Source organism: Drosophila suzukii, assembly GCF_043229965.1.
Source record: "Drosophila suzukii chromosome 2 unlocalized genomic scaffold, CBGP_Dsuzu_IsoJpt1.0 scf_2c, whole genome shotgun sequence".
Classification (NCBI taxonomy): domain Eukaryota; kingdom Metazoa; phylum Arthropoda; class Insecta; order Diptera; family Drosophilidae; genus Drosophila; species Drosophila suzukii.
In genome coordinates this window covers 11,690,912-11,718,622 of record NW_027255896.1, presented here as the reverse complement: position 1 = coordinate 11,718,622, position 27,711 = coordinate 11,690,912, and the positions used below count along the sequence as shown (strand labels likewise).

Genomic DNA, 27,711 nt, shown 5'->3' with positions numbered 1-27,711 from the left:
AAAGGGATAAATCTTAGTAATAAGGTTTATGGTTTTTATTTTCTAATTTTTAAAAGAGCCGCCCAAAATTTCCCGAAGTGCTACGGCACGCACTTATGTGCTTGGCCTGCACTCTGTCCGAAGCTTGCTGCTATAGCACCCGCAGCCCTTTCGCACACTACGATCAGCTGGTCGCGCAAGCGCTTTCCACCACTGATTAAGTGTTTGAGGCAGAGATGCCTCCCCTCCCTCACCTACGACCGGCCCCTGCCTGGCCGCCAAACCTGTTGGGGATAGATTCCCAAGCTGCTCCTGGATGTCGTCCACGGCCTCCCGTCCACCAGCTGATGTCCAGGTGCGTGTCCCAAGTGCTCCACGCCGGATGGCCGGCTGCACTTCTGGCTTTATGCTGAAAACTTTAAGAAATAAGCGGAGCGATTTTAAAACGCGTCCGCACACTCTGCTTTTTACAACTCTCTCTCACCTCCCGGTTGAGTGTGCAGATGAGAGAACGTTATCGGATCACTTGGCTATACAGTCTGCGCGGCTGTCAGGACGCGCTTCTATGGCCGGAATGTCCTTGCAATGATGTGTGATGAGCTTGATAGCAGCTGCGGCAAGGACTCCTTGATGAGCACTGAGCGATTCGATGATCACTGCCCAGACAATTGGATATAAGTTACGTTTTTTAACTGTTTCAAACCGATCAGGTGTTGTCATCGATTTGAATGTTGGGCATCCACACAGTTTGTGGCCAGCTGACGAGCTGACGATTGCGAACGATGAGTTATGTCCATACGACAGATTTCGAGATGGATTGCTGCAATGGACTAGTCCTTGTGATGTGGTGTCGTTTGATTGAAGATATTGACAATGGTGTTCCAGCAGCTTCGAACACAGCTTCCAGTTTGGCAGGTTTTTGAAATCCAACGACTCGTTCCATTTGTTGCGGGTGTGCTGGTCGCATTTGTCAATCACGATGGAAATCAACATGGCGTGGGCAATATTTGAGCTGGTACCAAGGGATTTCAGTGCTCCATACAAAGCAGACGCCTTGCCACCAAGCCTGGAAGGTGTATTGCGTTAGATTTCTCGACTGGTTGGAGTTTAAATAACGCAAAGTGAAAGTGAAAGAAAGATAAGTGTTTATATATAATATAATTATTAAATCTCTCATTGAGCCGTTGCAAAGCATTGGGATAGTTTTCGTCGGTTATTGGAAACGCCTTGATTGCGTCTAATGCTGAGCTTCCTAATCTGTGCAGCAAATAGTTGAACTTTTCTAGATTGTACATGGTTCCCTCACGAGCGATAATTTGTGTGAACGAGTTGATGAAATTGGCGACTTTGGACGTTTCAATCTCAGATTGCACTGCCATTGCTTGCGTGAAGTAAGACTCCAGAATTCCTAGCCGGCATCGCAGCTCTGGGCTGGAAAGTACGGTGTCTTGTTGTTGCAAGGGTTTTAATGCGAGTTATGTTCCTTTTAATGTTGGTCCGTTGGCGTTTACATTGCTCAATAGTGGGCATCGTAGATATTACATAAAGCAATGATAAACGGCGATCAATTTCCGAAGTGCGGCGAGCAGCGACCCTGTTGCGAAATGGTTGCGAATGCAATCAACGTAGAAGCCAACTGAAGTTTGGCAACAGCGGCGACGAAAGGCGAGCAGCACAACTGAAATTTCGGCAGCAAAGAGCGCGAGAGCGAGCTGAAGATTGGCAACGGTGGCGACGAAAGCCGAGCAGCAAACTGAAGTTTGACAACAGCGGCGACGACAGGCGAGCAGCAAAGGAATGGGCTAACTGTAATTCAGTAGCACCGATGAGTCGGATGCTCTTGTGAAGAGCTTTGGGATGCGACGAGAGTAGAGCTGACTGCGTTCACAGCCTTAGCGTGACGACGAAACGAAGAAATAAGAGAATGAACGTTTACAGCGGCCGTAAATTTTCACGACGGTAAATTAGGAATTGGGTGCCAAAATGAACGGTGAATTATAGAGTCTTTTCTATAATTATTACTCATTTAAATCAGAGTATATGGGTGCAGGAAATTTTAGTTATAAACCGATCGAAAAACCGAAAACTCAAACCAAGACGACTTTTCTCTTTCAAAGGTGATATGCTACTGGTTTTATTTCCGAACGCTCGTTAAGCCGAGCAGAGCGGAAGTTATTAGAGGGCTTACAGCTGTACATGTGTAGACATTAGGGTTATACAGTATTTTGTTAATAATCTGATCCAACACTTGTAGGGTACAATGTACGCACGCACGCATAAGGGTTAAGGTTTTGGCTGTAAGTTGTTCCTCGCTCGCATGTATAAAACGTAAATAGCGGCATAATTCCTGAATTTACTGGACCGCCTCGCTTTACTGTACGTCTGCCATCTCGCTCGCACGATCTGCGCCGCTGGGACTGAACATCTGGCGGAAATCAGTGTGAGCGACGAGACGACGGAAAATAACACGCCATAACGGCGTTATTTTCCGTCTCTGCGCTCCCTACTTAGCTTCCTGGAAGCGAAGTCAGCCACGTAGGCCAACTTCTGTGCACAGCTCGAACACTTGAGTTTCTTTCGCTAAGGCCAGCAGACGTGCGCCAAAACCCACAGTCAAGATATAGTTCGAAACAAGTCCACGTGTAAACTGACCGACAAACGGTACCAGAGGGCGACCAGGTACAACCTGTACAGTATTAGCTTAAGTGAATAGTGCGAAACCATAGTCTGAGGTGAATATCAGTCATAATTTTCCTCGGGAACCGGTCACATAATATCGGAAGTGTTTTTGTTTCAGAACCCACCCCCGCAATCGACCTCTAAACAGGCGCTAAGTTCCTGCCGCACAGTGTACGCTGGCGCTAATATCGTCAAACGATTGCAGAGCGTGGGGGGGTGGCTCTTAGGACCCTGGTCGGTTGCCGGCAATTTTCGGCCGAGCGTATTTATAACCAGTCAGAAGAGGATTTTCTTCGACTTGACCATGGATGTCTGATCAGTCATTCAGCGCCCGCATCTCGGCTTATCGGCAGCGGAGGCGCCTTCATGAACAATTAAGCAACGTAGACGGGTATATACCCCGCTATCTCAACACCAAAAGGACATGAGGTCTAAGTAACAGGAGACATCGGCCGCACGGCGTTGCCAGATGCGATTGCGGCTGCTGCATGCTCGGCGGCGGTAACTTTGCGTAGTTTTTTAGTTTTCCTTTTTTTATTCGCTGTATTTGACTTGTTTTTCTTGCATAAATGTACTTGTACGAAATTTCTAACGATAGTTTTAAATACGTCCATTATGAAAAAAGCTTCTTATGTAAACAGGAAGTGCATCGAAGTTAATGTTGTAAACATCACACATATACATATACATCATGTTCTAATCTACCCTCAAGGAATTTACTATAGCTTCATTGGGCACAACGAACGCTTCGATGGATTTTCCTAAAAAGTACCGATTGTGAGTAAACCCTTAATGAATATTGTATGAATATGTTTGAGCCTTAATTATTGTCGATGCGAATCCCGCAATGGCTAAAACCTCTGGCGTAAATAAATAAATAAGGATTTACCTAGTTAATTTGAATTACGTACCGCTTTGAATTTGCAATGATTTGATATATAGTTATGTATTTGATTAGGGATATAAATCTTGGATTATAGCCAATAAGTAAACGGCACCAGCCTGTGCTTAGATAATCTAAAACGACCGTTGAAGGGTATATTAGAGCGTACCGCGCGTAAACTTATGGAATAAATGAAAACTATGAAATCTTTTTATAACGCCACGAAATGATCGTGTAATTTCTTTTTCTGAATGGATCGTCACCGGTACTACATAATGTTTGAGGGGTATTAGACTATAATCTGATGTCAGATAAGGGGTAATCTAATAAATGTCAAGGTTAACGTGGAAGGGTGGGTAAAGAATAGGGGGGCAAACAACGTCCAAGTCTCCCTAACCCTTGATCGATATGAGATCTGTTCCTCTTGGCGTAACTAAGCAGTGGGTACAGCCGATTACAACAATTTAGGTACATCTTAATAGTTTCAGATAGTGCACTTATTTTTCTTGTTTTATGTTGTGGTATAGCTGAAGTAGAAAGAACCCACGCCAGTCCGACGAGCATAGCGCAGAGTATCGCTAGAAGTGCACGACCTCTACGACCAGCATACCGAGTGACGACTTGAGAACCAGTAGGAATCGAGTTGAACGCTACATAGTAGACATAATAAAAACAGAAATGGCGCCCAACTAGTGGGGCCCGATCGTTCAGATCGGGAGATATATATAGTCAGAAATTCCCGCGAAATTGCTCTCTAACACTATCCAGTAATTTTCAGTTTTGTTTTGTAGAACACAATTTCTTAAAGTTACGCCCAGTGCTGAAACGTTAATTTGTCCTGTGGAAAAGCGTATAGAGGTCCCCCTAAGGTGTGGAACGACCCAGGATAAAGCAATTCTCGTGAAGGAATTCGTTATTTAAGAAGAATCCAAGTGTAGTTTGATTGACCGGCCCTCGAAATTCAGGGAGTCCATAGTCACATAAACTCAGTAACAGGAATAGCAGAACCAATCGAATCAAGAAAATAATATGCCTCATAAGCAAAATGTTGTAATGGTGACGATCCAAAATTGTTATAATATTAACAAAGAAAAAAAAAAGACAAAATAAAATACAATGGTAGTATATCATAGTAGTGAAGATTTAGAAGCTGCTCTTAGTGGAAATTCTACTTTTTGCAATATATGTAACGAGCCGTTAAATGCAGTAGACATTCGAACAGTAGCTCCCTGTATGCACAATTTCCACAATCGTTGCATTATAGAACATCTTCAGGAAGCTAATTCATGCCCAATTTGTAAGACCCAGTGCGAATTACAACCGCCATCTTCTCCGACTAACAATTTGTAAGCAGAAATCTAGGCCGCAGAGCAACCAGCACTGAACCTGACGAATAGTACCACGTCGCATTTGAATACATCAAGTCAACGAGAAGAAATTACTAGGGTAGTACGCTGTGAAATGCAAATTTGGCAGCGTCAGTTAATGCAGGAGTTGACATCCGCTATTCAGACTCAATTAGCAAAAATTCAGCTTGGAAGCAATACAAGATTGAATGCAGAGACTAGACCCATAGCACCGGCGAACAGACCACCGTCTATTTCGTATGGAGCTACAGAGAACGATAACCCTTAGCAAGCCAGTGGCGTAAGCAACAGGTCACACGTATCAGTCCATCAGGACAAGGTACCGACTATTATCCAGAGCTGGCGGATCAAATTCGAAGGCGCTCGAGACGGGCTTTACATCGAAGAATTCCTCAATCGCATAAGGGCATTAGCGCAGCAGAATCTTAATGCTGATCAAAATATTTTGTGTGATCATTTACACCTATTCTTTGGAGGAAAGGCCACTGAATGGTATTGGAAGTTTCATAAGGCAGTTCACAACTTCACTTGGTCAAAGTTTTGCGAAGAGTTTCGTCAGAAATTCGAAGATATTGAGACAGACATGGATATTTGGGAGTCCATTAATAACAGAAGGCAAGGCGACAAGGAACCGTTTGAAGAATTCCAGTTCCATGTCGAAAGACTCGTAGCCCTATTACGGAACCCTATAACAGAGGAATCCTTGGTACGCTTGCTAATAAGGCACTCCAAGGCCTCACTCAGATTTAAATTAATGCACTTAGGGATTAATACTCTCTCTCGGTTGCGAGAAGAGTTACGAATGCATGAACAATTTTGTAAACAAATTAAGTTGCAGCCCCTAAAAAGTAGTTTTGTCTGTAGACCATTCGTATCTCAGCTAGATGGAGAGGAAGAAGAGATGCAACCGAATGAAGTCGCAGCAATGCAGCGGAAACCACTCAAATGCTGGAATTGTGATAGCCTAGGTCAAAAAAAAAACGTGTTTAAGCCGAAATGTCAGACTTGTAATCCATCGGAAAACCGACAGAAGGATGCGTCAGCGAACAACCTGCTGCCGCACCCAAAACATTAGGTATAGATTGCTCTACGCAGACTGAATCGGTTTCCAACAGCCGATCAAAAAGCACTACCGAGCATATGCCATATCAGGAGAGGCTAGCTCGGTACATAGAAACGCGGAATAGGATATTTTGGGGAGTAAATAGTTTTGAGCACGACGATAGAACTCGAAGATCGACGAGACGAGCGAGAAGCTTTTGGAAAGGAGTTCGCGACAACCGCAGAAGACTTATTTCAGCCATTTTCATCAACAAGGATAGTCGATTATACACCGATATTGAGATAGATAACCATTCTTACATCGCGTTATTAGATTCAGGCGCTACAGTGAGTTGTATTGGCGGTGACGCCGCGAAATCATTTAACGATCACCCTCAAAGACGCAACTGTTCAGGGTACATAAGAACCGCGAATAGCTCAGAGTGTTCTGTTACCGGACGACTCATTGTAAACATCAGGTACCAGGGGCGGGCAAACGCAGTAGAGTTTTTTTCTTAATGTGACAGTTAAAAACCTTGTATTATCAGCCGCTCAACAAGACAGGTTAAATCAAGACATAAGCACGCTTCATCTTATGAGAAAGAAGGATTAGGGCGCACCCATCTTATAGAGCATCATATTGATGTAGGCAGTTCTCGTCCGGTAAAGCAGAGGCATTGGCCAGTTTCGGCGAAGGAAAAGGTTTTGTTTTCTGAAATCGAGAACATGTTAGCAATGTATGTTATGGAAGATTCTAGGAGTCCATGCAGCAGTAACTGCGTTCTTGTCGAGCGAGGAGAGAAAATTCGGCTATGTCCAGGTTCTCGCGAGGTTAATAAGCTTAAAGCTAAAGGACGCTTACCCTTTCCCTCAGGTGGATGGTATTCTCAGCAGACTGCCTCCTTCTCGTTACATTAACGGCTTAGACGTGAAGCATGCCTTCTGGCAGATACCACTTGAGGAGAAGTCTCGCCAATGCACAGCTTTCACCATACCAAATCGGCCACTATACCAGTACAAGGTAATGCCCTTCGGCTTATGCAACGCCGCTCAAACGCTCTGTAGGTTAATGGACCCAGTAGTACCGCCTAGCCTGAGGACGAGAGTGTTCGTCTATTTAGACGACCTCTTGCTTCTCGCAGACGACTTTGATTCACATATGCAACTAATCGAGGAAGTAGCAGGGTATTTTCGTAAAGCCAACTTGACAATTAACATCGCGAAGTCCAAATTTTGCATGAGAGAGATAAAATATTTAGGATTCATTATCGTGGACGGTCAACTGAAAGCCGATCCAGGTAAAATCTCAGCGGTCAAGGTGCTTCCAAAACCTTTCACAACCAAACAGCTCAGACGTTTCCTAGGTCTCGCCGGATGGTATAGACGGTTCGTGGAAAACTACACATCCATCACCCGAGCTTTAACCGATCTGTTGAAGAAAAACCACCGTTTTGAGTGGACAGAAGATGCAGACCAGGCTTTTCACCAGTTAAAGGACAGTCTAACATCTTACCCAGTCTTACGTACGCCTGATTTCTTAAAGCAGTTCATTCTTCTCTGCAACGCCAGTCTGCACGGCATCGGTTGTGTGTTAGCACAAGTAGACGAAGAAGGGACCGAGCTCCCCATCGCATATATGTCCGAAAAACTCTCGAAAGCCCAACAGAACTATTCGGTAACCGAATTGGAATGTTTGGCTGTGATTAGAGGAATCAACAAATTCAGGGCGTATATCGAGGGGCAAGACTTCGTTGTAGTTACAGACCACGCGTCGCTGCAGTGGCTAATGAAGCAGAAAGACTTATCGGGGAGGTTAGCCAGATCGTCAATCCGCTTGCAAGGGTTTTCATTCGAGATTAAACACAGAAAAGGGACTCAGAATGTTGTAGCCGATACGCTTTCTAGGAGAGACGAACTAGTAGTCAATGAGATTCACGGTCTCGGCCCTATGATCGACATGTCCTCGAAGTAGTTTAAGTCGCAAGAGTATGTAGAGTTGACCAGAAGAATACAAGATGACCAGTCACGGTTGACAGACTTGCGTGTGGATAACGGGTATATCTATAAGCGCATCGAAAGCATGGAAGATAGTGATTCATGGAAGCTTTGGGTGTCTTCGAACCTCCGAAACAGTGTTCTATATCGAGCACACGATCCATGTGACTCAGCTCACCTAGGCATGGGACGAATGGCGCAGAAGCACATGTAAATCCACTAAAGGCGCAAACCTAGTACTAAGGCCGCCCATGGGCAGGCCAATGACATCAGACAGACCTTTTCAGAAGTTGTATATGTATCTATGGTCCGAGGTCAAAAGAAGGTAATATCGGGTTATTGATTATAGTCGACCACATGTCTAAGTTCCATTTCTTGCAACCAGTCGATTTTGACTGACAACGGTTCGCAATTTAAATCGGGACAATTCAGACCACACCAATTGGAATAAGCAACTAAGTAAGATTAGCGGGTCATTAAGGGCAAACTTCCATCGTAGCATAGGCTACTCACCTTACTACCTTTGCTTCGGTCAGAACATGATACTAAATGGCAAAGATTACGACCTTCTTCGTAAGCTGAACTTATTACAAGACGATGTAGCGATAAAATATCCTGAATTTCTTCAATAAGCTCGGCAAGAGGCCAAAGCCAAAATAGCAGACAGCCATGAGACCAATACTCGAAAGTAAAATTTTCGAAGTCGGACCGTACAGCTGAAGGTTGACGACACTGTCTTTGCTAGAAATTTGGCACAGAGCAATGCCGTTAAGAAATTCAGTAGCAAACTAGCGCCAGTTTTTATTATAACAAAGGTAATCAAGAAAGTCAGCCCGGCATACTATGAACTAGCAAACGAGAAAGGCAAATCAATATGTATATACCATCTCAAAGATATTCAAATTGGCAAATAGACAGATCGTCAACAGCCTTTCGGGATATGATTCTCCATCTGTTAACTGTGGGTGTAGGGTACAATGTACGCACGCACGCATAAGGGTTAAGGTTCTGGCTGTAAGTTGTTCCTCGCTCGCATGTATAAAACGTAAATAGCGGCGTAATTCCCGAATTTACTGGACCGCCTCGCTTTACTGTACGTCTGCCATCTCGCTCGCACGATCTGCGCCGCTGGGACTGAACATCTGGCGGAAATCAGTGTGAGCGACGAGACGACGAAAAATATCACGCCATAACGGCGTTATTTTCCGTCTCTGCGCTCCCTACTTAGCTTCCTGGAAGCGAAGTCAGCCACGTAGGCCAACTTCTGTGCACAGCTCGAACACTTGAGTTTCTTTCGCTAAGGCCAGCAGACGTGCGCCAAAACCCACAGTCAAGATATAGTTCGAAACAAGTCCACGTGTAAACTGACCGACAAACGGTACCAGAGGGCGACCAGGTGCAACCTGTACAGTATTAGCTTAAGTGAATAGTGCGAAACCATAGTCTGAGGTGAATATCTGTAATAGTTTTTCTCGGGAACCGGTCACATAATATCGGAAGTGTTTTTGTTTCAGAACCCACCCCCGCAATCGACCTCTTAACAGGCGCTAAGTTCCTGCCACACAGTGTACGCTGGCGCTAATATCGTCAAACGATTGCAGAGCGTGGGGGGGTGGCTCTTAGGACCCTGGTCGGTTGCCGGCAATTTTCGGCCAAGCGTATTTATAACCAGTCAGAAGAGGATTTTCTTCGACTTGACCATGGATGTCTGATCAGTCATTCAGCGCCCGCATCTCGGCTTATCGGCAGCGGAGGCGCCTTCATGAACAATTAAGCAACGTAGACCTAGTCAACACCTACACGTCAGGAACTTTATGTGTAGTCGGGTATATACCCCGCTATCTCAACACCAAAAGGACATGAGGTCTAAGTAACAGGAGACATCGGCCGCACGGCGTTGCCAGATGCGATTGCGGCTGCTGCATGCTCGGCGGCGGTAACTTTGCGTAGTTTTTTAGTTTTCCTTTTTTTATTCGCTGTATTTGACTTGTTTTTCTTGCATAAATGTACTTGTACGAAATTTCTAACGATAGTTTTAAATACGTCCATTATGAAAAAAGCTTCTTATGTAAACAGGAAGTGCATCGAAGTTAATGTTGTAAACATCACACATATAAATATACATCATGTTCTAATCTACCCTCAAGGAATTTACTATAGCTTCATTGGGCACAACGAACGCTTCGATGGATTTTCCTAAAAAGTACCGATTGTGAGTAAACCCTTAATGAATATTGTATGAATATGTTTGAGCCTTAATTATTGTCGATGCGAATCCCGCAATGGCTAAAACCTCTGGCGTAAATAAATAAATAAGGATTTACCTAGTTAATTTGAATTACGTACCGCTTTGAATTTGCAATGATTTGATATATAGTTATGTATTTGATTAGGGATATAAATCTTGGATTATAGCCAATAAGTAAACGGCACCAGCCTGTGCTTAGATAATCTAAAACGACCGTTGAAGGGTATATTAGAGCGTACCGCGCGTAAACTTATGGAAAAAATGAAAACTATGAAATCTTTTTATAACGCCACGAAATGATCGTGTAATTTCTTTTTCTGAATGGATCGTCACCGGTACTACATAATGTTTGAGGGGTATTAGACTATAATCTGATGTCAGATAAGGGGTAATCTAATAAATGTCAAGGTTAACGTGGAAGGGTGGGTAAAGAATAGGGGGGCAAACAACGTCCAAGTCTCCCTAACCCTTGATCGATATGAGATCTGTTCCTCTTGGCGTAACTAAGCAGTGGGTACAGCCGATTACAACAATTTAGGTACATCTTAATAGTTTCAGATAGTGCACTTATTTTTCTTGTTTTATGTTGTGGTATAGCTGAAGTAGAAAGAACCCACGCCAGTCCGACGAGCATAGCGCAGAGTATCGCTAGAAGTGCACGACCTCTACGACCAGCATACCGAGTGACGACTTGAGAACCAGTAGGAATCGAGTTGAACGCTACATAGTAGACATAATAAAAACAGAAATGGCGCCCAACTAGTGGGGCCCGATCGTTCAGATCGGGAGATATATATAGTCAGAAATTCCCGCGAAATTGCTCTCTAACACTATCCAGTAATTTTCAGTTTTGTTTTGTAGAACACAATTTCTTAAAGTTACGCCCAGTGCTGAAACGTTAATTTGTCCTGTGGAAAAGCGTATAGAGGTCCCCCTAAGGTGTGGAACGACCCAGGATAAAGCAATTCTCGTGAAGGAATTCGTTATTTAAGAAGAATCCAAGTGTAGTTTGATTGACCGGCCCTCGAAATTCAGGGAGTCCATAGTCACATAAACTCAGTAACAGGAATAGCAGAACCAATCGAATCAAGAAAATAATATGCCTCATAAGCAAAATGTTGTAATGGTGACGATCCAAAATTGTTATAATATTAACAAAGAAAAAAAAAAGACAAAATAAAATACAATGGTAGTAAATCATAGTAGTGAAGATTTAGAAGCTGCTCTTAGTGGAAATTCTACTTTTTGCAATATATGTAACGAGCCGTTAAATGCAGTAGACATTCGAACAGTAGCTCCCTGTATGCACAATTTCCACAATCGTTGCATTATAGAACATCTTCAGGAAGCTAATTCATGCCCAATTTGTAAGACCCAGTGCGAATTACAACCGCCATCTTCTCCGACTAACAATTTGTAAGCAGAAATCTAGGCCGCAGAGCAAATTCTAGAAGGGGTCGCGGAAACGGTCAGCGAAGGAGGATGATTACTCGATCCCAACGGCTAGAGATCCCAAACCAACCAGCACTGAACCTGACGAATAGTACCACGTCGCATTTGAATACATCAAGTCAACGAGAAGAAATTACTAGGGTAGTACGCTGTGAAATGCAAATTTGGCAGCGTCAGTTAATGCAGGAGTTGACATCCGCTATTCAGACTCAATTAGCAAAAATTCAGCTTGGAAGCAATACAAGATTGAATGCAGAGACTAGACCCATAGCACCGGCGAACAGACCACCGTCTATTTCGTATGGAGCTACAGAGAACGATAACCCTTAGCAAGCCAGTGGCGTAAGCAACAGGTCACACGTATCAGTCCATCAGGACAAGGTACCGACTATTATCCAGAGCTGGCGGATCAAATTCGAAGGCGCTCGAGACGGGCTTTACATCGAAGAATTCCTCAATCGCATAAGGGCATTAGCGCAGCAGAATCTTAATGCTGATCAAAATATTTTGTGTGATCATTTACACCTATTCTTTGGAGGAAAGGCCACTGAATGGTATTGGAAGTTTCATAAGGCAGTTCACAACTTCACTTGGTCAAAGTTTTGCGAAGAGTTTCGTCAGAAATTCGAAGATATTGAGACAGACATGGATATTTGGGAGTCCATTAATAACAGAAGGCAAGGCGACAAGGAACCGTTTGAAGAATTCCAGTTCCATGTCGAAAGACTCGTAGCCCTATTACGGAACCCTATAACAGAGGAATCCTTGGTACGCTTGCTAATAAGGCACTCCAAGGCCTCACTCAGATTTAAATTAATGCACTGCAATTAATACTCTCTCTCGGTTGCGAGAAGAGTTACGAATGCATGAACAATTTTGTAAACAAATCAAGTTGCAGCCCCTAAAAAGTAGTTTTGTCTGTAGACCATTCGTATCTCAGCTAGATGGAGAGGAAGAAGAGATGCAACCGAATGAAGTCGCAGCAATGCAGCGGAAACCACTCAAATGCTGGAATTGTGATAGCCTAGGTCAAAAAAAAAACGTGTTTAAGCCGAAATGTCAGACTTGTAATCCATCGGAAAACCGACAGAAGGATGCGTCAGCGAACAACCTGCTGCCGCACCCAAAACATTAGGTATAGATTGCTCTACGCAGACTGAATCGGTTTCCAACAGCCGATCAAAAAGCACTACCGAGCATATGCCATATCAGGAGAGGCTAGCTCGGTACACAGAAACGCGGAATAGGATATTTTGGGGAGTAAATAGTTTTGAGCACGACGATAGAACTCGAAGATCGACGAGACGAGCGAGAAGCTTTTGGAAAGGAGTTCGCGACAACCGCAGAAGACTTATTTCAGCCATTTTCCTCAACAAGGATAGTCGATTATACACCGATCTTGAGATAGATAACCATTCTTACATCGCGTTATTAGATTCAGGCGCTACAGTGAGTTGTATTGGCGGTGACGCCGCGAAAACATTTAACGATCACCCTCAAAGACGCAACTGTTCAGGGTACATAAGAACCGCGAATAGCTCAGAGTGCCAGGTACCAGGCGCGGGCAAACGCAGGAGAGGCTAGCTCGGTACACAGAAACGCGCCCACAATTTTCATGCTAGATACAAAATTTTAACTGAAATGTATTGCTTTCGCCAATACCTATCGATTGATCCAAAAAGATCAAAGTTTGCCACGCCTACTCATTTTCACGCCCACAATTTTCATGCAGATAATAAGAATTTTCACTGAAATGTATTGGTCACGCCCACTCTAACGGCCATAACGCTTATATCTGTCTACCGCCCACATATATTGAGATCACGGGTAGGTGGCGCATGTTAATCTCGCTTGCATATCTCAATTTCCCTTTGGCCCCTTTACCTGAGTATCGGATATCTGATAGTCAAGGTACTCGACTATAGCGTTCTTCCTTGTTATTTTTACAGATATTATCTTCTTTAATGAGTATTGATGAAAAATCAAGTACGTCTTGTTCTCGACTTTGTACATTTGGAACAATGAGTCAGCCTTATACCCAGAGTCACCTTGTTCGGAAGTACGAGCCATTTCAAAATGAAGTTTTAGAGAGTCCCACTCATCGAAAATTCAATATACCGGTACATTTTTTGCGGTGTAGTTTGATATTCTTCAAACCTTCAGAGTTTATATTTAAATCCGATACCACCTCACACAAATGATCCACTGCAAGAATACTGCAGTGTTCCGAAATGAATGCTGCAATTTTTAATTCAGCCCTATTCCTACTTTCCTCTATTTTGGGCTTTAAAAATTTATCCAAAACAGCATTGCTATCAAATGTTCTCTTCTTGCCAACATTTCTAATGCGCTTTTGTTGCAGCATGTTCGTCTAAGCCTTTGCAGTACGCAACAATTTCTGCTTTGCAATATACGCACAAAGCTTTGGAGTTGCTACCTGGCGATGGTTTCAACCAATTTAAAATGAAACAAAATTACATGCATATATAAGTAAACACCGGCCAAGCGCCCCCCTCCCTTCGCCCCCTCTCGACCACGATACCGGACACCGCACCTCTCTCATCACCCCTCTCGGCCACCCACAAACTAGGCCCCATTGCCTTCACCCCTCTCGGCCACGCAACGACACCAAACATTCAAGTGGCTACAGTAATGCAGCCGCTAAGTTATGGGACCAGCAGCGATGCAGCAGCAGAGACAACGTCAGCGTCGCAGTGACAGCGGCGTCAGAACGACAGCGACGGCGGCGTCAGAGCGACAGCACAGCGACAGAACGTCAGCGGGAGAAATGCAACGGCAGCAGCGCGACAGTGGAAGAGCGCTGACCGCCCGCTAGCTGCCTCAGCTACAGCCGCCGCTATCCCTATCCATGCGCCAGAACGGAAATGCAGCGTTAGCATATGGGGCTTAACACACATACTCAAAACCGCTGCCATCGGCGTCGGGTTTCCGCAGCCGCTCTGCCAGCATTATGCTGACGGGCAGTACTGTTTAAGCCAACCAGCGACTCCAAGAACGATTTTAGAATTAATTCAATTTGTACCCCCGACTAGAGAAGACTACTTATCTTAAGCAATAAAACCATTGTAACGTATTGATGCTGTTTTATTTTAAAGTAAGTTCGTAAAGGTTAAATTCAAAGTCTTAGAAGGAACAGACGAAGAAGCTAAAAGACGGAAGGAACCACAATGCAGCTAAACCTAACTAGGTAATATCGGGGAGTATACTCCCCCCTCTGAAGGAACAGACGAAGAAGCTAAAAGACGGAAGGAACCACAATGCAGCTAAACCTAACTAGGTAATATCGGGGAGTATACTCCCCCCTCTGACCATTCAGCTTGTGCATTGCATATTTAATGCTTAAAACTGTTTTCCCATGTATTGGCTATCGGATGCGCCAACCGTGTTGCCCTGGCCAAGTCGGATTTCCAGCGCGCAAACGCCCTTGCGCTCGGTCGTTCGACCATTGGGGCTATGCCAAACGCCGTGATAGAATGTCCCAGAAATGTTGGCCAGGTTAATGCGTAGTTTGGCTTGCCGCAGGCGATCAAAGTTAATTTTGAGGTGCTGAAGGTCCTGAGTTTTACTTGCCGAAGACAAACACATGTCGTCAATATACACAGCCACGAAGTCGAGATTACCGAGGATGTTGTTCATGTGGTGGTGAAACGTTTGCGATGCATTCCGGAGACAAAATGTCATCACATTAAAGTCGAAGAGCCCATACGGTGTGAAGATTGCAGTTTTCACAGACCAGACTGATAATGGAGAATACGGATTTGCCGACGAATACCTGGTTGATGTCGTGGACATGTGGTAGCGGATTCCGGTCGGAAATGGCGATCGCGTTCAACCGACGATAGTCACCACCCATTTATTTTCTTCACCATATGTAAAGGCGATGCCCAGCTGCTGCTGCTCGGTTGTCATACCCCCTTTTCCAGCATCCGTGCAAACTCGTCCTTGACGGTAGCCAGAGCCTCAGTGTTTAGACTGCAAACTATTCCGAATACCGGCAAGCTATCCGTTGCGATGTGGTGCTGCACTCAGGTGTTATGTACGAGTTCGTCATCGGAAACAGAAGGCAGAGTCAGGACTTTATATTGCGAAATGATGTCATGGTACTCATATTCGGTAGCTACAGTCGAGATGGGTCAGTACTGGACATGGATTGGACAGATTGTAGGCAGTGAGGTGGCTCCATCGATGATTTTGCGTCGCTTCATGTCGATGATGACACCGTAGGGAGAGATGAAACCGGTATCGATGAGAGCTTTGGACACTATTAACGTCCAGTTGAATCGACTTCAGAGTTCAAGTGTGAGTGTAACGGCTCTCCCTTCGTTGTGTGTCTATCAGATATACGGTGTTTGTGTTTACTGTTAAAAGAGGGCTGGACTGGATCGAGTCCACTTCGCATGCTGCCTCGTCCGAAGTGGAGGTTAGTTTCCCGCCGGCCACTTGCAAGGCGATCTGCACCTATACGCGTTCTCACCGAACCGATTCTGGTAGAAACAGAAGCGATCGTCATGGGTCTTGGAACGACTCCGGCTATTCCTGCGGGGGTCGGATCTATTGCTGTTACCTTCCGAGCTCGGTCACCATCGTCCTCAACTCCGCCACTTGCTGCTCCAGAGATCCGTGCTGTGACGACGTGTCATGGGTCGCCATCGGGGCGGACGCGGCGATTGCGTTGACCGTCCTTAGCCCCTACTTCCCTGTTCGGAGGGGGATTTCGCAAGATGTATAAGTTAACTAAGTTAACCGGGCGACGGCGATGACCGATCGTCCGAGAGTTCGCTCCGCCCAAACTGCTGACACAGCGGCTGGCCGGATGCCCATGCATAGCCGGCAAACACAGCATATTTGCGTGGACGCTATGAAGTTCAATTTTTTTAGCTTTAAGCCAGTACGATTCGGAGCTTTGCTTAATAAATAACTCATAAACATCAATACTCCGGCTCCGCCGTAATCATTCCATTTTATTATCATAAAAAAAATATAAAAAAATACAGCACACAATTTTTCTATCGAGTAAAAGTTTTACTATCTGATGTTGGCGGATTCTGAGAACCCGCCTTTAAGTTATAATTGTGTTTTGTTGCTTGCAACGCACTTGTTATTAAGTGCATTTACGTTTTACCAGTGTTTCCAAAAATATAAAAAGGAACGCGAGAACGAAGCAAGTTTTAAAGGTGAGGTAAATTTTATATGGAACAACAGTTTTAAGCATTACAAATAAATGCACAAGCTTAATGTACATTTATATACATGTACTTTTGTTTTATTGTAAATTGGTTGAAACCATTGCCTCTAAACTCTCAAGGTTTGAAGAATATCAAACTACACCGCAAAAAATGTACAGGTATATTGCTTTTTAGATGAGTGGGACTCTCTAAAACTTCATTTTGAAATGACTCGTACTTCCGAACAAGGTGACTCTGTGTATAAGGCTGACTCATTGTTCCAAATGTACAACGTGGAGAACAAGTTTTACTTGATTTTTCATCAATACTCATTAAAGAAGATAATATCTGGAAAAAAAGTATTCCAATCCGACACAGTGGAACCTTTAAAACTCTTGAAGAATCTAAATGACTTATTATTCTCATATTTGCACAAAAAATTGTTGTGCCACAACAATTGACAAGGCAAACGCACAAGATGTATATGACCTTCCGTTTAAAAACTTCCTGATGCCAGTGGGTTGCATACATTTTGGATATCATTTTAATGAGTTGTCTTCGACTTGTTTGCCGGACCACTTGATATACATCAAAAAACGATGCAAGGACTGCTTGGTTAAGCTCACGGAAGAGTTGCAAGCACAAGCACGAGTTCCCAAGAACACAAAATGCTTGCAAAAAATATGTGTTTTTGCACCGAAAGTAGTCAATCAAGTCAATATAAAGAAGACATTTCTGAACTGGCTGAGTCTTACAGTACAATTTGTTGCATCGCGTGGAAACAAAATCAACGTCTTCAGGAAGTGTACAACACAAATTTCTCAAATGAAGTTCTCGAGATGATCTCTTAAAATTCAATCTCATTTTGTAGTATATGGGCATTTCCAGGGGTCGCGAACGTACGTTTGTTTGTTTGTTCACAAGGAAAAATCTACATCGCGAACGTACGGGTCGCGAACGTACGATTTTTCCATGTTGTTTTATTAACAATTCATTGAACATTTTTTCGACCTCTTTGGATTTTTATCTTATTAAATTGCAATAAAGACATTTGGTAGAAAAGGTGCACACAAATTATATGTTTTCCTTGCGAAATAATAAAACATTAAAATGCCTTTTAAAGGAGCTTAAAATTAAAAAGAGTACATTTTTTCAGTTTTTAGGGAAATTCCTTCAACAAAACAAATAAAATATGCTATGATCCCACTGTATTATGAAAATATGACCATTTATTTATGAAAATACGCAAAAAGTACGATGATTACCATTTGGCGGATATGCCCATATATGTAAATTATGTTTCTCACTAGTGAATTGATTAAAAAAATTTATTTTTATTTTTAACAATCACTTATTCACTATTACAATTTTACAATAGGTCGAACTTATTTAATTCACTGCTCTTGTATTATTTCTCGAATTGTTGTACTGCTCGATTCGGATCTCAAAAACGGACTTCCTGCTCTCTAGTCCAATGATCAATAATCAAACCTCGGCTTAAGAGACTTTATCCCCAAAAATTGATAAAGAGAATGACTCAAGAGAGTCGGAAAATAGGATGATGCAATTTGCCAATTAAATTCGAAGTCCAATCTTGGCCGGAAATTGGTGTTTACATTAGCGGAGTTTAGGGACCGCTTTGGGGATCTTTTTGTTTACGTTAGCGGACTCGGGACTCGCTTTGGGGATCTTTTGTTTACGTTAGCGGACTCAGGGCTCGCTTGGGACTCCGATTGTTTACAATATCGGTTTGGATGTTTACAGCATCCGTTTGATTCGGACTGCGTGAAATTGATCTGGGTGGGAATGATTTGGAGGCCTGCTTGGCAGAAATAGCTGACCACGGATTTATCTCGGGTCTGTCAGAGTTATTTGGAAATTAGCTCTCGGCTCAAAGTTGTTTATAAATTGGGTAAGAGCCCCTAAATAATGTGTCATATAACTTGTATATAGTATATACACATATTTCTAAATATAAAAAAAAATTTAAAATAACAATTTACTATACACAGATTTTTCCAAGCTTAACATTTCTACAACGTCATAATGAGATATTTCTTATTTTATTGTACATTTTCGAAATTACCTGATTTTTTTTTAAATTAGGTATAAACTGGATCGACTGTTTGCGATTTTTTAGGGGAAAGCTAAATTTTCACCTGGCAACACTGTCTCGAAGTATTCTGCCGCAGTATGTTATGCGGATATGTGTTGCTACGGTAATGCGGAGGCTCGCGAATTCCGACAGGTACAGCAGCAGGGTGAAGAAAACGTGGGCTTTCAAGTGCGGAGGAGCTCTTCGGGGACATTGGCTTTGCTGCAGATGGATGACCGCGAATTCCGGTTCCAAGTACCAGACGTGGATTAGGTTGCCAAGTCAGCAAGGCTTTGTGCTATGAAATCCGGGATAGTTTTTGGAAATAATGAAGCTGATGAACAAGGTGTTACGGCCTGCTGGTCAGCGTCCTCAACTTCCACAAGGAAACTTACCGGATCGGCATTAGCAGCGGACGGAGACGACAGCTTCGCGGTATCCATGTCAGGATCCTCGAGGTACAGACCCCAAGTGTCTTCGGTCGGCAACTACCGGCGACCACAGGCTGCCACCACCAAAGGAGCCACCGAAGCCCCCTTGAAGAGCAGAAGTTTCCTTCGACGGCGAGGATGACCCCAACTCTGTGGAAAAATTCGTGTACCGGGTAGAATTTCTGCAGTACATTCAGAAAACGACAAGCTAGTAGACGAGAAGTGGTTGCCACTGTGAAGCTCAGTGCAACGGAAGTCCCTCGACCATTCGCGGAAGTCTGAGCCCTGACCCAAACGCTGGCGGGACTTTTGGATACGGCAGCGAGTGTCAGTCTATTGAAAAGAGAGTTAATGGAGGCGTAGGATGTGCCCACCCAGAAATACCTTTCCGTGGTCCGAATAGCGTCTGGAGATAATTGGTTGATCATAGGACGCGTCGAGTTGCCTGTGGAATACCGGGGACAGACAAAGCGGCTCCTTACTAGGGCCCTGCATAAGTAACTTGACTTGCGTTATTTGAATGTTCAGATTCTTCAATCTGCATTCGACTCTAAAAAGATCATACTTTAAAACTATAGCAGATAGGGAAACAATCTTTTTGTCTACAGTCTTGTGGTTGAAAAGTTGGTGAATGTAGAAATCTTTGGCCTTATCGGACATGTAATCCCAGCATTCTGTTAGGATTTTTTGACGCTTATGCAATATTCCTTGTGGTACACCTGAAGTTGTTCGGATTAGGAATAAGAAAGAGTTTTTAGAATTGACTCTTTGTGTCCTTGCATTAAAATAACTTTAAAGGATCACACAATTGAACATGTAACATTTGACAGTTTGGGAAGAGTGATTGATAAAACTAATCATTAGGGAGTATTTGTGAGTTTGGAAGTGTAACAAAGTTAAGAAAAAGCCTGCTGATCGCCCATTATACAAGATGTGTCTTTTTGTATGAAATGAAAACTACAACAGATTTTTGGGTATTAGTTTTTTATTCTTCGAGCTCCTGCAGAAAACTGTCGCTCTACACTGCCTCCAGAAATTAAATTTTTTTTTTCTTACAAAAAATCTCTTTTTTTTAATTTTAATATATATGATGGACGTTTATGCACTACGAGCAGTACAAACAAGTGGCCCAATGGATAATAAGGGAGGATAATAATTTCGTGTTAGTCTAACAGGAACATTGAAAGTTAGGCGGCTTACATTTTCTACAGAATCAATATCACCTCTAATAAGATTTTGCATAAAAATAGTACCAAGCATTGTTCTACGATTTACAAGTGTAGGTAAATTAAGCAATAGTAATCTACTCTGGTAGATTAGATATTTAAAAATGTTTAGAAACACGAGTTAAGTAAATTTTTTTTTTTATACAATTTTTTTTTACATTGTCACCTTAAAAAAATTATACAAAATATAAGCAAAATGATTTTTGAAAAAAAAACTTTTTGCAGTTACTATTATTTTTGTTTGAAGAACTTTCTGCATCAAAAAATTCAGGTTTTCAAGTCGAGGAAAAAAGTTTAAAAAGTAGATTTTAAAGTAGATTCGCACAAATTCGTCCTTTTCAATAAACACTGAATGGGTTAAGAAATGTATTGTATCATTAAAACGGCATTTAAATTACCTTTCCATTGATGCCAAAAGTTTACAAGAAGTAAGTTCAAATTAGGAGTATATTGAACTTTTGTTTTGTCAAAATACCTTTGCCGACCAGAGTATATAAAAGATTTATTCTCTCGTGCTCTCTTACATTTGATTTAATACGCGATCTCGCGCTCTTATTTTAAGTTTTCAAGTCGAGGAAAAAAGTTTAAAAAGTAGATGTTTACAGAAATTTCAATAAGTACTGAATGGGTTAAGAAATGTATTGTATCATTCAAACGGCATTTAAATTACTTTTCCATTGAGAAAAGAAGGAACTTTAAATTATGAGTATATTTAACTTTTTTTTTGACAAAATGTTTATGCCGACCAGTGTACTGTGCGGGACGCACGAAAAGTCTACCAGAAGTTCTGCAGGTTCAGAGACAGTGTAAACTACAGTTATAATATAGAGCGGGAGAGAGGGAGGGAATAAAATATTTAATTAAGCGTGCACTTATTCACTACTACAATTTTACAGGTCGAAGTTATTTTTTTTCACTGCCCTTTACTTTACACTCGTTTCATCTGCTCAATTCGTTTCTCAAAAACGGACTGCCCTACCTCGAGTTCAATAATCAATAATCTAACCTCGGCTTAGAGATTTATATAAAAATTGTTTATCTCAAAATTGATAAAGAGAGTGACTCAAGAGTCGTAAAAATAGGAGATGCAATTTGGCAATTAAATTTGAAATTAAAATTCGGACGGAAATTGGTGTTTACGTTATCGGACTTTAGGGCTCTCTCTGGGGTCTTGTGTTTACGTTAGCGGACTTCATGGCTTGCTTTGGGACTCTGATGTTTACAATATCGGCTTGGATGTTTACAGTACCCGTTTGGTGCGGAATCTGTGAAACTGATTTGGGTAAGAATAATTTGGAGACGAAGTTGAGAGAAATAGCTGACCACGAGTTATTTGGAGATTGGCTCTCGGCTAAGAGTAAATTTATAAATTGGGTAAGTGCCCCTAAATAATGTGTCATATAACTGCCCCATTCTAAATTGAATCGTCCAGATTCATTGGAACTGATTGATATATTAAATGTAATTGGTCAATTAATTCCACAATGATTATTTCTTCTAGGGTATTTTCATTGTCAGGAATACTTTTTTCATTGTCGGAAATATTACTTTTTGGTAGAATTTCTATATGGTTTTGCCGGGGTTTGATTTTTCTGTATTTGATAATAATCAATCAATACATTTTTTTAGAATCTACTTTGATTACATTGTTAGCAACAACGTAACCGAGAAAGTTCGTTTCTAAATTAAAGAACTTTGATTTTTCAATCTACATTTTTTTTGGTGGCGTTCAGCAAAATTTTGATTACGACAATTAAATCTTTGAAATGTGTTTGTGCCTAACCGAAGTAGACACTTCTGGGTCACACCGCGGGACAAGGGGGTAATGAGCACTTGTCGCTGGCACGGGGACGCTTTGATGGCAGGACGATCGCGTTGCGGCAATGGTAACGATGGTTAGTGCGGTGCCGGACCACAGGCTATGCTGGAGCTGCGCTGAGGGTGAGCTAACGTGGTTAGCTGCTAGTTGAGATAGTGTATTACGAGCCCTATTCCCAGATGTAGGAAGTAGAACTGCGTAGTTATGAGGTGTGTTGATAACTGATTTATTCTTCATTTGATACATGCTTATATACTACTTGGAACACGGAAGCTTAGTGTAATGATTAGTGAAATAAGCTATATACTAAAGTAGGTCAGGGAATTATGATTATGGTGCAGTTGCTGACTGCATTGGCGCGTCAGTGTGCCGTTGAGTCGGTGAGACGGTGAGTTAGTGAGACAAATAATATGATGATCAGCAATTCTTATATGCAGTGGGTGCTACTGAGCGCCTGGTACTGACACTGCAACATGTGCTGACTGCATTGGCGGGTCAGCGTGCCGTTGAGTCGGTGAGACGGTGAGTTAGTGAGACATATAATATGCTGATCGGCAATTATCATATGCATTTTAACTGAAACGTATTGTGCTCATCAATACCTATCGATTGATCCAAAAAAAAGTTTGCCACGCCCACTCTAGCACCCACAAACCGCCCATGCCTGTGGCGCCCACAAGTTTCGTGCTAGATACAAAGTTTTAACTGAAATGTATTGGTCTCGTCAATACCTATCGATTGATCCAACAAAAAATTTGCCACGCCCACTCTAACGCCCACAACGCTTAAGTCTGTCTACCGCCGGTAGGGGGCGCATTTCAATCTCGCTTAGCTGAGTAACGGGTATCTGATAGTCGAGGTACTCGACTATAGCGTTCTTTCTTGTTTTGATATTTGTTATTGCCTTGACTATAACCGTTATTGGCCCTGTTTGTGGGAAAGACGACAAATATGCCACCCTTATATTTATAATTAATAACGCTCTTGAAGTAGGGACAAATACTCGCTGCTCCACGTTTTCCAGAAATGTTGCTGCATCCGGGTCACCCGCTGCCATTTGCTGAGGCGGCCTTCGCGAAGATGAATAATGTCAGGCTCAGGAAACTTAGTGTAGGTTGAACCTTTCAGGAAATGCGCCGGTGTAAGCACCTCAAGGCTTTCAGCATTTTCTGAAATTGGACAGAGTGGACAGGAGTTAAGGATGACAGAAATCTCATCTAAGATGGATGCACCGACGACTCTGTAGAAGTGAAATTTAGCTGACTTCACAGAAGCCTCAGAAGCACGCGGAGGGATGAACTTCCAATCGATCCCATCAGCTAAACAGGCGGAAGATACCGATGCTGTGTGCTGCTCGCTCAAAAAGAGCTCTTTCAGCTCGGCAACCTCGCTGTTTCACCGACAAAGTTTGTAGCATTGTCGCTCCAAATGGTACGCGGACTGCCTCTGGAACACTTCCAAATGAGCAGCCTTCGTGGAAAAGCAGACAAAGACGGCGATATAGCACCTGTGGGGTGCCTTATTTCTGGCCTGTGCCTTATGATAGAATGGCCCACAATAGTTCACTCCTGTGGTATGAAAAGCTGGATTGGGCTGCACTCTATTTGCTGGAAGGCTACCCATGACGTGCTCCCAAGTAACAGGCTTCACTCGGAAACATCGGACGCATTTGTTGTTAACGCTGGCGATAAACTTGCGGCCCCCAATCGGCCACTACCTTTGCCGTAATGCGGCAAGCAGCGCCTGCGATCCTCCCTGCACATATTTCTCATGATAATAAACGATTATCGCCTTGGTGACTGGATGATCCTTGGGCAACAGTATCGGATGCCTCGTATCGTAGTCCAAGTTTGCGTTCTGAAGCCTTTCACCCACGCGAAGTAACCCACGGGAGCCGAGTATAGGCCTAAGCGAAACCAGCTTGCTTTTCTGTGTAAACGGCTTGCCCTGGCTAAGAGATCCATACTCCTTCGCCAAGTTAGCCTGTTGGATGCTCCTCAAAAGAAGTACAGTTCCAGAGTTTATCTCCTCCACCGAAAGACGACCTTTTAACGGCGCAGATTTGGCTCTGCAATTTGAAATAAACCGATAAATGTATGCAAATACATGCTGCAACTTATCGAAAGAGTTGAGGAATTTGCAGTTTGATGAACTGTCTATGCAAACGGCCCCAATTAGAGCCACAGAACGGCGCTCTGGAAGATCCTTTCCTGAGTCTAGCAGGGACGGCCAATTCGAGGATCTTTGCAGAAGGAATGGAGGCCCGTTAGCCCAAAGGGAAAATTCCAACAATTCTCTTGGGGTACATCATCGCGATACGACGTTTGCCGGATTCAAGTTTGTAGGAAAGTAACGCCAAGTCATGTCTCTCGTCATCTCCTGAATTTCGATTCTGTTTGATACGAAAACGTTAAACTCCCTTGGAGGTTGCCGAATCCACGCCAACACAATAGACGAGTCCGACCAGCAATGAAAGGTGCAATCGAATTCTATGGCTTCCTTGGCGTTTACGATTAGCTCTGCCAATAAAAGACTTGGCACAGAGCAGATGGACTTTCGATTCTCCATTGGTCTCCAATCGCAAGTATAGACACGCTCCATAACCTGACATGCTAGCATCGCAGAATCCATGCAACTCAACGAAAGCCCTTGGTTGCTGTACGAAACGTGGAATCTATAAGTTCTGTACGACCGATAACTATGAGGTCAACACCCCCCATGACGAAAGAATGGGCTCTGGCAGTGCGTCATCCCAATCCACGCTCACACTCCATAGAGATTGCAGAAAAATCTTAGATTTTATGATAATTGTAGTTATTAAACCGAGTGGATCATAGAATTTGGCAATCGTTGACATTGCAACCCGCTTAGTGGGTCGTTGATTGGTTGGCAGGTGAGAAAAATTAAACAGGAGTTGATCAGAAGATGGATCCCAGACTAGTCCCAATGCCTTGGCGACATCCGACAGACTCTCCTTCCAGGGAAAGTGGCCTCGCGACAGTAGTTAGATATTAAATGATCCACATAGAAATCTCTACGAACATTTATTGCTTCAATAGGAAATAATTCCTCCTCATCGTAAGAGAGTTGATTCATGGCCCTTATAATCAAGAAGGCAGCTGGCTTGGTTCCATAAGTCACCGTGTTCAACTTAAAAACACTCAACTCTTCCGTGGAGCTCTCTCTCTAAACGATGCACTGCAAAAAATCATCTGGGTACGAAACATGCACGGAACGGTACGGTGCAGATATCTGCACAAAGGGCAACTTTGAAGCAGTATATTGATGATTTTTTGTTGAATTGTTGGTCCTGCCAAAAGTAAGTCGTTTAGAGAGCTACCAGAAGTTGTTTTAGCAGATCCATCAAAAACGACATGAAGCTTTGTACTCGTGCTCTCCTGCTTATGTACGCAATGGTGGGGCAAAAAAAAATTGTGTTTCTGACGGTTCCTTTGTTACAAGAGACATGTGACCTAGATCGATATACTCCCTAAAAAATGCTTAATACTGAGCTTTCAGGGCTGGGTTTCTATCTAGCTTAGCTTCCAAACTCTTGAAACGACGACGAGCCAGGCAATAGGAATCACCTAGAGATTTGAATCCGGAAGTGGACAAGAAACGAACAGAGTATTGGCCGTTTCCAATTCTAGTGCAATTTTCAGTGAAAAGTTGCTCACATCGCAAGTCTTCCGGCAATAAAGATGGCTTAGACGAAGTGAAGTCCTCAATTTCCCAAAATCGCTTTACTATGGCGGCAAGTGTGTAATCGGAATGATCAGCTGGGTCCTCGATGCTGGCGTGTAAAACCGATTTATGAGTTGGCATGTTCGTTGATAACCCTCCAGAGACTATCCAACCAAGTTTGGGGTTCTGAAGAGTTGGCAAAGCCCTATCCAAATGAATTTGTCCCATAGAAATTATTTCGAAAAGCAACCCAGCCCCGAGGAAAAGATCAATTCGTTGTGATTGATTGAAATGATAATCAGCGAGCGAAATGCTTTGCGATATCCTTCATGATGTTGCATTTATATTGAAATGGGGCTGATAATCAGTAATGCTGTGAGTCGCAACCGCTGTGAATGCCGCACGATAACTTGCATCCCGTGATTGCACAAGAATATCGACACATCATGGAAGATTCTCCTATCCCAGAAATCGAGGTTTGCGATCTTCTATGATTCAAATTTAGTTGGCAAGCTAAGCGAGAGGTTATGACGTTTAGCTGGGAGGCCGAATTTAAAATAGCTCGGCAATGCATAAATGCTCCAATTCTATTTCTAAAGTAGATAATAGCAGTTGGAAGCAACACGTAGTCGATCGGCAAAATATTTAAGGTTTTGTGTGGAGGGCTTATTAAATAATAATTCCTGATTATGATGTTGTGTGCGAACATGATACTAATGCTGATGAAGTAGATGGTCATGGCTGAGAGCTCGAGGATGGATCGCATGATGGAGATAAAAATGAGGTGGATGTTGCGGATGGGTCATTGTTCATGTGTAATAATGAAAGAAGCTTTATGCGACAATATTTGCAGTGAGTCGACTTGCATTGTTGCAACAGTTGCGCAAACAGTTGAGGAAAAGGTGCAACTTCTTTGCTTCTCTATATCAAAGATTCGGACTCACATTTAAAAATCGAGAACGTTTTTGGCCAATAATGATCCCGTGCATCGCAAATTAAACATATCAAATGATTTGAGTTAGTAGCAGAAGCAATAAGTGTATTTTGGTTATATTTGTGCAAGTTTTTCCCACCTGCTGGCCTGGTGTTTGAGTTACCAAGGCTTGATTTAAGTTTTCCATCATCCTGCACCTCTTTTCCAAAAACGACTCCATAGCATCCCAGGTAGACAGCTCAGTGATTGACAAATCCTCTTTCCATTTTTCCCGCGTCCTCTGATCCAGTTTCCGAGTGACGATGTGAATTAAAAGTCCATCCAAAATTTGTTGCGTAGTGGCCAGGGCTTGAATTGCTCGCAGATGCGAATTCATGCAATCTCTGAGCTCCCGAAGGCCCTTCGACGATCCCTTCTCGACACCCTTTGAACCGATTATTGCCTGAACTTGTGCCTGAAAGTGTAAAACTTTATTATCAAATCGATTAACCAGCAAATTCATAGCCTTTTTAAAATTAGCATTCGAGGGTTCGAGCGAGCGTATGGTTTCCAGAGCCACGCCTCCCAAACTCGAACGCAAATATTGTAATTTTTCAATGTTGCTTAGCTCATCATCATTTCCGATGACCGTAGTGAAAGTCGCAAGAAAATCCGGCCACTCAGAGTAGGATCCATGAAAACGAGCAATTTCC

General features: G+C 42.9%; 1 protein-coding gene across 10 annotated transcripts in view; it reads left to right on the top strand.

The window, feature by feature from the left end:
• The window catches only part of sxc (O-linked N-acetylglucosamine (GlcNAc) transferase sxc), a 247,116-nt gene that overhangs the window by 55,483 nt on the left and 163,922 nt on the right, over positions 1–27,711 (top strand). The gene's annotated exons all lie outside the window — the stretch shown is intronic.